A 9,742-nucleotide genomic window follows, 5' to 3' on the forward strand; every position below is an offset into this window, starting at 1 on the left:
AAACTGATCCGATTTCTTTATTTTTCAGGTTTGTTTATATACCTTTTTGTTATACATAGGGATGAATACAGAGTCACGCGGGGGTCAGCAGACCTGACCCTCGTCACAATCAGGTGCTTCATATAAAATTATACAAAGGTCTTATGAGTTTCATCATCTTTTAGCCATGAGGTCTGCTGACATTTTATGGCCCTTTCTGATACTGGTCATTTAACCAGAAAACTTATTTTTCCAGGGGTGATTTTTTCTTAAATCAGGCGCCACCCTCCAAATAAAGTTACATTCCTATAGGGTTAGGGTGTAGTGAGTTACAATCAAGAAAGGAATTGACTTAACCTAAGGTTTAACATGATTAATCTTAAAGGTTAATACTTATTTTTCCTATATGCTAGTTATATTCATTATAAGGGCAGGAATATGAAGTTTTAGCAGCAAATATTGGCTCAACAAATGTAAACCCTTTACCAATGTTCCCCTTAAGATCTATTTTGTCTTAAGATAGTGATAAAGTTACATAACAGTGATTTATAGTGATTTATAAAAGTACAGTGATCTATAACAAAAGGGAAGATTCATTAACTCAAAAGTCTAGTATTGCTAACATCAAAAACTACTATATTTCCTTTTCTATATTCCAAATACATTGATTAATATATTCCCAGGTGCCTAAGGATATGGAGGCCTGATGGCAATCATTGACTCATCAATGAAAAAAGCCCTATGCTAATACTCCAAACTCTCTGTGCTGTTTATGGCTGAGAGGCTGTCACACAAGCTAGTCTGTCAGCAGAGAGGTTTGACCTGAGACATCCTTGTCACACCCAGGGCAGGGAATTAGCAGTAATTATTGGCAGGATAAATGAAAAAACCCTTCACCAATATAATTCCTAATCATCCTACTAATACTATACTAATGACCTTCTAACTTCTCAAAAGAGTCTGTTTTTAGAAAGTTTTAAAACATCCCATGCCTCTCACAGTTGGGAGGCTGTAAACAATCACATGCGGCCGGTCGAGCCTGATCAGGCAGGCCAGAGAACCTCCAGAGTTCGTTAAGTTGAAACACTCTTGTTACGCCCAGGAATTTTTATTAACTGGAGCTGCAAGTTAACTCCTTCTCTGAGAGAAATGGTTATGGGGGAGAGCTCCCCGTAAAGTACTCTGGTTTTGGGGGTAGATGCTCGGGAACAGGGGGTTTCCTGAGGCTTGGTCATGCCTTTGCGCATGCCAAGCTTCCTTCCTCATGACCTTTGCCATGGGCGGAGCTCCTCACGCTGGCTCCCACCACTTAGAGTTAAGAAAACAGGGAGAGAGGGAGGAGCCGCTGCTCTGGGCCAGCACCTCTGTGCACCTTATTCCTCTAATCCTCACCACAGCCCTTTGAGGCTGGTCATCTTCTCTTTGTTGGGAGTGAAAATATCGAGAGTTAGTGAAGTTAAGTGACCTGCCCAGTGTTATGTGGCTGGTGGAACTAGGGTTGGAACCCACAGCATCTGCTGCTGCTGCTGCTGCTGCTGCTGCTGCTGCTGCTGCTGCTGCTGCTGCTGCTGCTGCGTCGCGTCAGTTGTGTCCGACTCTGTGCGACCCCATAGACGGCAGCCCACCAGGCTCCCCTGAGCTCCTCTTTATCACGCTGGCCCCTCCCTTCGTCTCTTAGCTCACAAGCATTCACTGCCCCAGTGGTAGCTATAGACTCTTCCATCTCTTCTGACTCAGAAACCACATAATTCTATGACATCGAGACTTCTGTAGACTCTAAAGCAACTTCCTTCCTCATACCATTTACTCCCACTGTGTTCCACCCCCATGGAAGGTACACTGACCGTACATATTAATAGTAATCCAGATAATGGTGGAAAACAGAACAGGCCAATAGGAAATGAGATGGGGATGGAAGATTGGGGGTCTGACTCTATGTGTGCTTGGCCAAGAGGTGCTGTGGAGCCCAGCAGGAAGCAAGCTTACCCTTAAACCCAAATTTGACTGATGTTTACTGAGAAGTGGCTGCTCTTGGAAACCCAGCAACCAGTTGCTTGGAAAGTGTTGCCAAATTTTATCAGGAATTTCTGGGGCTTCCCTGGTGGCTCAGATGGTAAAGAATCCGCCTGCAATGCAGGACGCCGAGGTTCAATCCCCGGGTTGGGAAGATCCCTTGGAGAAGGGAATGGCTACCCACTCCAGTATTCTTGCCTGGAGAATCCCATGGACTGAAGAGCCTGATGGGCTACAGGCCATGGGATGGCAAAGAGTCAGACATGACTGAGCAAGTAACACTTACTGGGGAAAATTGGTGATAGGAAAATAACATTGAGAAGCTTGGGAGGACCGGGAATGATGATGCTCCACTGGAAGTCAACTGCTTAAAAAAGGACAAAGAGAAGCAGTTTTCTTTCAAAGGAAGGAGGACCCCAGGGAAGGCAGGACCCCTGTCCCTCACTCCTCATCCATCATCACTGGGACCCTACAACTTGCATGCGGTTGTGTAAAAGGCAGCATCTGGGTAAGGGTTGAACCCTTATGGGATTCTGCACATTTTATCATTAATCTGTGCTTAATTTAGCTGTTCCAGTGCCCTGCACCATAGCTCTCATCCACTTGAGGGAAAGTGAGAAAGACAGTGAGTTTTTCACAAAGCTAAGCATTCATTTTCAACAGGATTGTCTTTTTTCCCCCAGTATTCTCTCTTTCATATTTTCTTGGTGCTAAAACATCCTTTTATGTATGGAACAATGGTGTTAGTAGGCCAGACTTGACTTCTTAAGCATCTGTGCTTGGCAGGATAAAGCTGGCAACCTTATGTTGAATCCTTCAATTTTTCTCTTGAAAATTTTTGCTGAACTACAAAATCCTGAAGTCTGAGGACCACTGGATTGTACTATGTCAGTTATCATTTGTATCAACTCTCTTCCCAATCTTGAGGCAATTTTTTTCTGCTTAGTACAGATAGTCTTTTGAAATTCAAATACTTCAACCCTGGGCTTAAATTTAATAACTTTTTTTTTTGGTCTACAAGGTAACAGATATTATATTCCACATATGCCATAATTTGGGCACAGGATATATTCTAAGATTGTATCTTTTGCTTTTCTATATCTGTTACTACGACTTGCTTTGAAGAGTGTTCAGTCCTTTAAGAAGACTCCATCCATGACACCCTAGGCTGGACTGAGGTTGGGAGGGGGATGAAGGGGAGGGGCGGAAGACGATGAGTCCCCAAGGTATCCTGTGACAATTTAGATAGAGCAAAAGCTCTAATCATAGGCAAGAGATTGCTAAGTTCCTTGGCCTGGGAAGGTCAATGCCAAGAAATTCACACTGTAAGATGGGGGAGAGTATGTTAGAGAGATCAGCAATTTTAGAGGCTATAAGAACCTATTAGAGAATGTAGCGGAGAATGAGAAATGCCAGGAGTTCTCGACAGTAGGCAGGCAGCAGTTAGGGCTGGAGCTCCGTGTCTTCCCAGTGGATGGTGCAAGGTTAGAAGCCTGGGTGTAGACACTGCGTGTGTCCCTGGAGCAGGGGTTAGGGCCTGTGGGTTAGCATCACTGCTGTGCCAGATAAAATGAGAGGTGGCACCACATTAGCGCATTTTGTGTGGCCACAACCACTACTATTGATAATGCAGAGTAAATAACCTGCTTCCTTCTTCCTGTTTTTTCCTGAGGATGGGGTTGAGGAGTGAAATTAACTATAACTGGCTGTGAAGGATCTTACTGGGCTGATGAGAATGTTTCAAACTGGATTGTTGGTAACGGCTGTACATCTTGTAGAGGTACTGAAACATCGTTGAGTTTAATGATTAAACAGATAAAATGGGTGAGTTGCATGGTATGTAAATTATACCTCAGTCCTGCTTTTGAAAAATGAATGAATGGATGCTTTTTGGGCATAATTGCCTTAGGGATCTTGGAGAAGGGGGAGCTGGTGGTGGGGACCAGGGCAGGATCTAGACCTTTCTGGCCCCTTCCAGCTGATTGCCAGCATGATGAAAGGGGCCTGGTGGGTGTGGAACAGGGATGGGTAGGAGCCTAACAAACCCTTTCTACTGATGGAGCCTCAAGATGAGAAAGCCTCAGAGGCCAGGGTGTCTGAGGAGGGAGGGCGGGAATGGAGGAGCACCCCACAGTTGGCAGGTGGGGAAGGGGCACAGACAGGGAGGTCTGAAGTCAGTAACGGCTTCAGGGAGACAGAAGGGCAGCCAAGGGAAGAAATAAACCCGTGGAGAGTCTTGGGGCCGCCAAAGGGAATAAGAAGGGCGTTTTACAAATATATCAGGGGAAAAGGAATCCTTGAGAGCCGCCCAGGCCATTAATAAATGAGAAGGGAAATAAAATTAATGATGATGATAAAAATGGCTGAGCTGCTGAAGTGCTTTGTAAAATTGGTCTTTAACAAGGAAAAGAAGAAAAGAAATCCACGAGATGGGCAATTAGAAAGGGACAGAGGCCCTGGCAGTTAGTTGAGCTGATGAAAGGTAGGAAAGAGAATACTGAGAAAAACTGGCTGACGCCTGCCCAGTTCAGATCACCACATCCGGATGCAGAACTTGGGGTCTGAAGGGAATTAGCTGATGAAAGGATGAAACTGTTGGCAGTTGTTTTAATCATACATGTAGTTAATTTTCATATATTTATGCATATGTATATACACACACACTTTTTTTTAGAGGAGGGACAGTGAAGATTCAAGAGCTAGAGAGAGGAGAGGAGGAGGAAGTACTATATTACCATCGGATGGTGAGTTCCTCCATGGGGCTTGGCACTGTGCTGGGTACATCGCACACATCCTATCATGCAATTCCTTGTGGCCCTGAGTGCTTCTATGACCAGCCCGTTTCACAGGCAGGGGAAACTGAGGCTAGAGAGCTTATGCGTCCCTCCAAGATTACTCAGCTACACATATTGTTGGTAGACTTCAAACCCACGTTTTTCTGATTCCCAAGAGGGTTCCTTTCTGTTCTACCAGCTGCTTAGTCTAACTTTCAAGATTGGATTCTACACATCAGACAGAAAGGCACCCACCTGGAAGTGACCTACTTTGAGTGACTGTCCTTTGTCCTGAAGCCTGGGGATTCTGATAACATAGACAGGAGACTGTCTGGTTGTAACTCTGAGATGTTTAGGGAGGATTTCAGACTTCATGTGTTGAAGAGAAAGAAGTGGGGCAGAGTTTGAGGGATGGGCCTGAGGCCACAGGATGTCAGTGTCCTCAGGGGTGTGTGGGATCCCAGCATCCAAAGGCCTTGTCACACCTGGGAAACTGAGGCCGGAGAGGAGGCAAGGATTTGCCCAAGGTGGAGCCAGGAGCTGGAGCTGACTTGAGGTCCAAGGCTGAAGTGTTTTTTACTCTTCTTGGCCCAAGTCCATCATTTGCCCTCACCGTTGACTTCTTTGCTTTGTCCTATGGGACTGACCTTGACTTTGAGTCTCAGCTTTGGCTCTGTCCCCTTCTCTCTGCTTTTGGCGGCTCACATCGTGGCTTCTTTAATCTCACATCTGTTGCTGTTTTGTTAACCCTGATGCCCCAGGGTAGGGGGTAAAGGGTAGAGATGAGGACAAGAGGGGGCAGTACATAAGACCCCTCTTGTCCCACTGGAGGCCTGTCACTGAGGGGTCTTGTGCATGGTGTGGTGGGAACCCCCCTATAATCTATTCAAACCCTGGCCCAAAGTCCTTACCTGCTTCATCTAACCCTTGCCACAGTTTCATCCCATGTGGAGTTGACTTTCCTTCCTCCAGACATTGGGCTCGCCCGTGTGCCTTGCTCTGGTCAGTGAAATGTTAGCAACATGGAAAAAGCAAGGACTTGGAATGTGCCGTGTGGGTGGGCATCTTCTCGTGCACATCTGCTCTGCCATGAGATAACCATGCCACACCCATCCTGCTCATCCAGGGTGGGTGAGACACAGCTAAAGCACAGCCTCCCTAGCCAGCTCCAGCCTGTCATGAAGAAGCAGAGCTATCCTGGCCACCACAAAAGTGAAAGTGAAATTCACTCAGTTTTGTACAACTCTTTACGACCCCCTGGACTGTACCTCGCCGGGCTCCTCTGTCCATGGAATTCTCCAGGCAAGAATACTGGAGCGAGTTGCCTATCCCTTCTCCAGGGGATCTTCCTGACCCAGGAATTGAACCAGGGTCTCCCTGCATTGCAGGCAGATTCTTTAGCAGCTGAGCTACCAGGGAAGTCCACCATGATTTGAAGCAGAATTTCCTGGCTGAACTTAGTCCAGCTAAGTTTCCACAGACCTGAATATCTTTGAGAACAGATATTCATTCTCATATACCACCGAGATTTTTGTGGTTGTTTGTCATGCTGCATAACTAACTGATACACAAGGGATCAACACCATGTGCTTAGACAACTCTAGTTCCTATTTAAAAATCTCCTTTCCCCTCAACTTATTAAAAATAAAAATAAATCATTAAGCACTCACAACATGTCCATTCCCAAATTTGATGTGATGTGTTTATAAGTTTGGGTTACTGTTTTTGAGGAGCTCAGCATGGGGGAGGTAAAAAGATGATCACAAAATATGATGTTAAGGAACTCTTTCTTTGGGCGGGGAGTAATGATCTCGGAATGAAGTCTGGGGGAGGAAAAAGAAGGGAAGGATGCTCAAGGCAGAAAGGAGCAAAGCAAGAGCGTTCGTTTGTGGAACACAAGCCCTTTTTGTGCTGGGGCTGTTACCCTTAGCATAGACAGGCAGCCCGGGTCCAGGTTTGCTTCTGGCATTTACAAGTCCCTGACCAAATGTTTATATGAAAAAAAAAAAATAGACATCAACGACAGCAATTTATTATCAGATGATGAAGTTCAGGGAAACTCTATTAAATAAAAACGTGGCACAAGAGGTGATAAAACTCAAAGAAACTCAAAGGGGATAAAAGACTCAGGGTGGCGTTGCAGATGCAATAAACAACAGCATAATCTGGGAAGGCCAAGGCGCAGAGGTAATTACACGCCTACACCTGCTCCTGGGAAGCTGGGCTGGGGTCCAGGCGGCTGCTGACACGGGGTGCCCAGCACTGCCCTCACCCCACCTTACCCAAACCTCTCCTTTCCCCTGGGCTTCTCCCGGTGTCCCTTTCCCTAGGACTTTTCTCAGTGTCGCTTGCTTCCTGCGGGGGGAGGTGGCTGGGGGCGGTGGGGAGCGAAGGCGGGCAGCCTTTCGGTCCCCACGCAATAAACATGGCCTCTCCCTCGAGCCCACCCCCTGCTTCCAACGCTCCCCCTCCCTCCAGCCCAAGTGTGTGTGACTTCCGAGTTAATCTGTCTGCACTAATTAAATATTGACGGCTGTTAAATATTCATGGGGCGTTTTAGCTGGCAGGTTTGATGTCTCCAGGCCCCGCCGGCTGCAGCTCTGCTGACGGGCCATTCTGACTGGGCACTTTGCGCTCCTGACATCCCCTCTGTCATCCAGATGTTCCCAGCTGTTCTGGGCGACCCCACCTGCTAGGGATCGCTCAGACCCCACCCGGACACGCCCCGTGAGCCTGCTCCTGCGGGAGGCGGTGCCGGTAGCTTTGGCCCTGGGGGCTTGTCATGTGCCACAGAAGGACTCGCCTGGGGTGCGCGTATGGACGGGGAAGGGCTGGAACCCAGGGGTCGCTGAGAGGCCGGGTGGCCTGTCCTCCGGTGGGGACTCCTGGAAGTTCCTTCCTTCCATCGACTTCCGCTGGCAGCTCCGGTTCTGGGCCGCGTGGGAGGTGCTGGGGCAAGCGGTGGCCAAGCATAGCCTCTGATCCCTGCGGGGGGTCAGACTGAGTGGCGGTGGTCCCGCAAAGGGCGGTTGCGGTCCCCAGGGAGTGTCGTGGTGGGGGCGGGTATGTCTCACACACAGGAGCTGAGGAGTCTCAAGAGACGCCAGCCAGACTGGGGAGGGGGAGGTCAGGGCAGGCTTTGCAGGCGGAGACCGCAGGCAGAATCCTGGGAGACAAGCAGCAACCAGACCGGCTGGGAGGAGAGGGTTATTGTAGAAGGCCTCCCACCAGCGGAAGGGCAGAGACAGTGAGGGCCTGGGCAAGTGCGAGAGAGAGGAGCCCTGTGAGTGGGCATGGAGGCATTCTGGAGGCTGGGTGCAGACAGGGGGCGCCGAGGGGTGGGGGGTCCTGCCCCGCCCACGGTCAAAGCCTGCGCTTCCGGTCTCATCCCGCCCCAGCGCCTCGCTCCCCGAATACCTGGTTACCTCCCCTTTCTCCTCCCTGGTGGCTCAGATGGTAAAGCATCTGCACGCAATGCAGGAGATGCGGATTTGATCCCTGGGTCGGGAAGATCCCCTGGAGGAGGGCATGGCCTCCCCACGCCAGTATTCTTGTCTGGAGAACCCCATGGACTGAGCTGCCTGGCAGGCTAGAGTCCATGGGGTCATAAAGAGTTAGACACTGAGCACTTTCATTTCACTTCCACTTCCTGTGGGGGAGGACGGTGGGAAGGGGAGGGTCGGGAAGGGGAGGGTCAGGAGGGCTGAGGTCAGAAAGCAGGAAGTCCTGGGAGGGTGCTTCTCCCTGGCTGGTTGGAAAGTTGGTCCATTGCTGGGTTTTCTTTATTTTTTTAAATTATAGTTGATTGGGTTAGGTTCAGGTGCACTGCTTAGCGATCCAGGATTTTTGCAGATTATTTTCCATTAGAGGTTATTACAAGATACTGGCTGTAATTCCACTGATGCTTTGTATTACAGAGCCACACAGACTTGAAGTGGGGGCCGGCATCTTCTTAGGCCTAAGAACCTGGTTTCCTGAAAGGGGCTCATCTCCTGGGAAAGGAGGTCAGACTGCAAGGCACACGTGGAAGTCAGTCAGCTTGCAGCCACAGGCCATAGGCAGATGGCTCCCCGAGGCCCTGAGGAGACCCCAGGAACATCCACCTGCCCCCTTCCCTCTGGGCTTTGGGTCTATTGCTGGCTTTGGGCACTTCTGTGTGGCTTCAAAACTCAATGCAGGGCCAGGGTGTCCAAGACGGCCACCTTCCTCCCGGGTGTGCAGTTCCGGTTGGGGTTGGAGACAGAGGAGGGGGGTGGAGGTTGAGGAAGGAGGAGGGGAAGGGGCATCCACGTGGTTCAGGAAGACACCACCAGGGTGATAACCCGTGTCATCTCTCCCTCTAGAGGGGGAGGCTGTGCCCTTACTGTGCTGGGTCCCCAAGTCTGCCTGGCCCCAAGGACTTGTGAATCCTTTGCATTGAGCTTTGGGCCCAAGGGAATCTGAGTATCTGGAATGTTCCCTTTGGAAAAAAAACCCGAGGCAACAATTTGGACAGTAACAATTATAAGTTGCACGCTGAGAGCCACTGCAACACTGCACACGCATCATCTCATGGGGCCCTGCCGGCTAGAAGCTTCCATGGCCCACATTGCACAGACAAGGAAATCGCGGGAAAGAGAGGCTGAGAAGCCTGTCCAGGGTCACAGCTGGCCTCTGAACCCAGGCGGTCTGACTCCAGAGTCTGTGTCTTCAGATCAGTGCTAGTGGTTTTCAAAGGACCCTCAGGCAGAAACCCCCCTTTGCTGTTAAGTCGCTCAGTCATGTCCGACTCTTTGAGACCCCATGGATCGCAGCATGCCAGCCTTCCCTCGGGAGCTTATTAAAATGCAGATTCCAGGCCCATCTTGGTCCCACTGAATCTGAATCCTCAGGAAAGGGCTAGGAAGTAGATTGGGATGGCGGGTGGGTCCTCTGTTCGCTCTGCTGACCCGTGGTCTGGTGGTCTCCTCCCCCAGGGACAGAGCAGGTGGGGAGTC

At 49.4% G+C, this 9,742-nt stretch overlaps 1 long non-coding RNA gene across 1 annotated transcript; it reads right to left on the bottom strand.

Moving 5' to 3' along the window:
• Positions 1-6,782: 6,782 nt before the first annotated feature.
• On the bottom strand, positions 6,783-8,426 carry LOC138414869 (uncharacterized). Its single transcript, XR_011246977.1, has 2 exons — positions 8,184-8,426; positions 6,783-7,751 (listed from the first exon to the last, which is right to left on the bottom strand). It is a non-coding gene; the product is annotated as an uncharacterized lncRNA (long non-coding RNA).
• Positions 8,427-9,742: the final 1,316 nt, after the last annotated feature.

This window comes from Ovis canadensis, chromosome 11 (genome assembly GCF_042477335.2).
Source record: "Ovis canadensis isolate MfBH-ARS-UI-01 breed Bighorn chromosome 11, ARS-UI_OviCan_v2, whole genome shotgun sequence".
In the NCBI taxonomy this organism is placed as follows: domain Eukaryota; kingdom Metazoa; phylum Chordata; class Mammalia; order Artiodactyla; family Bovidae; genus Ovis; species Ovis canadensis.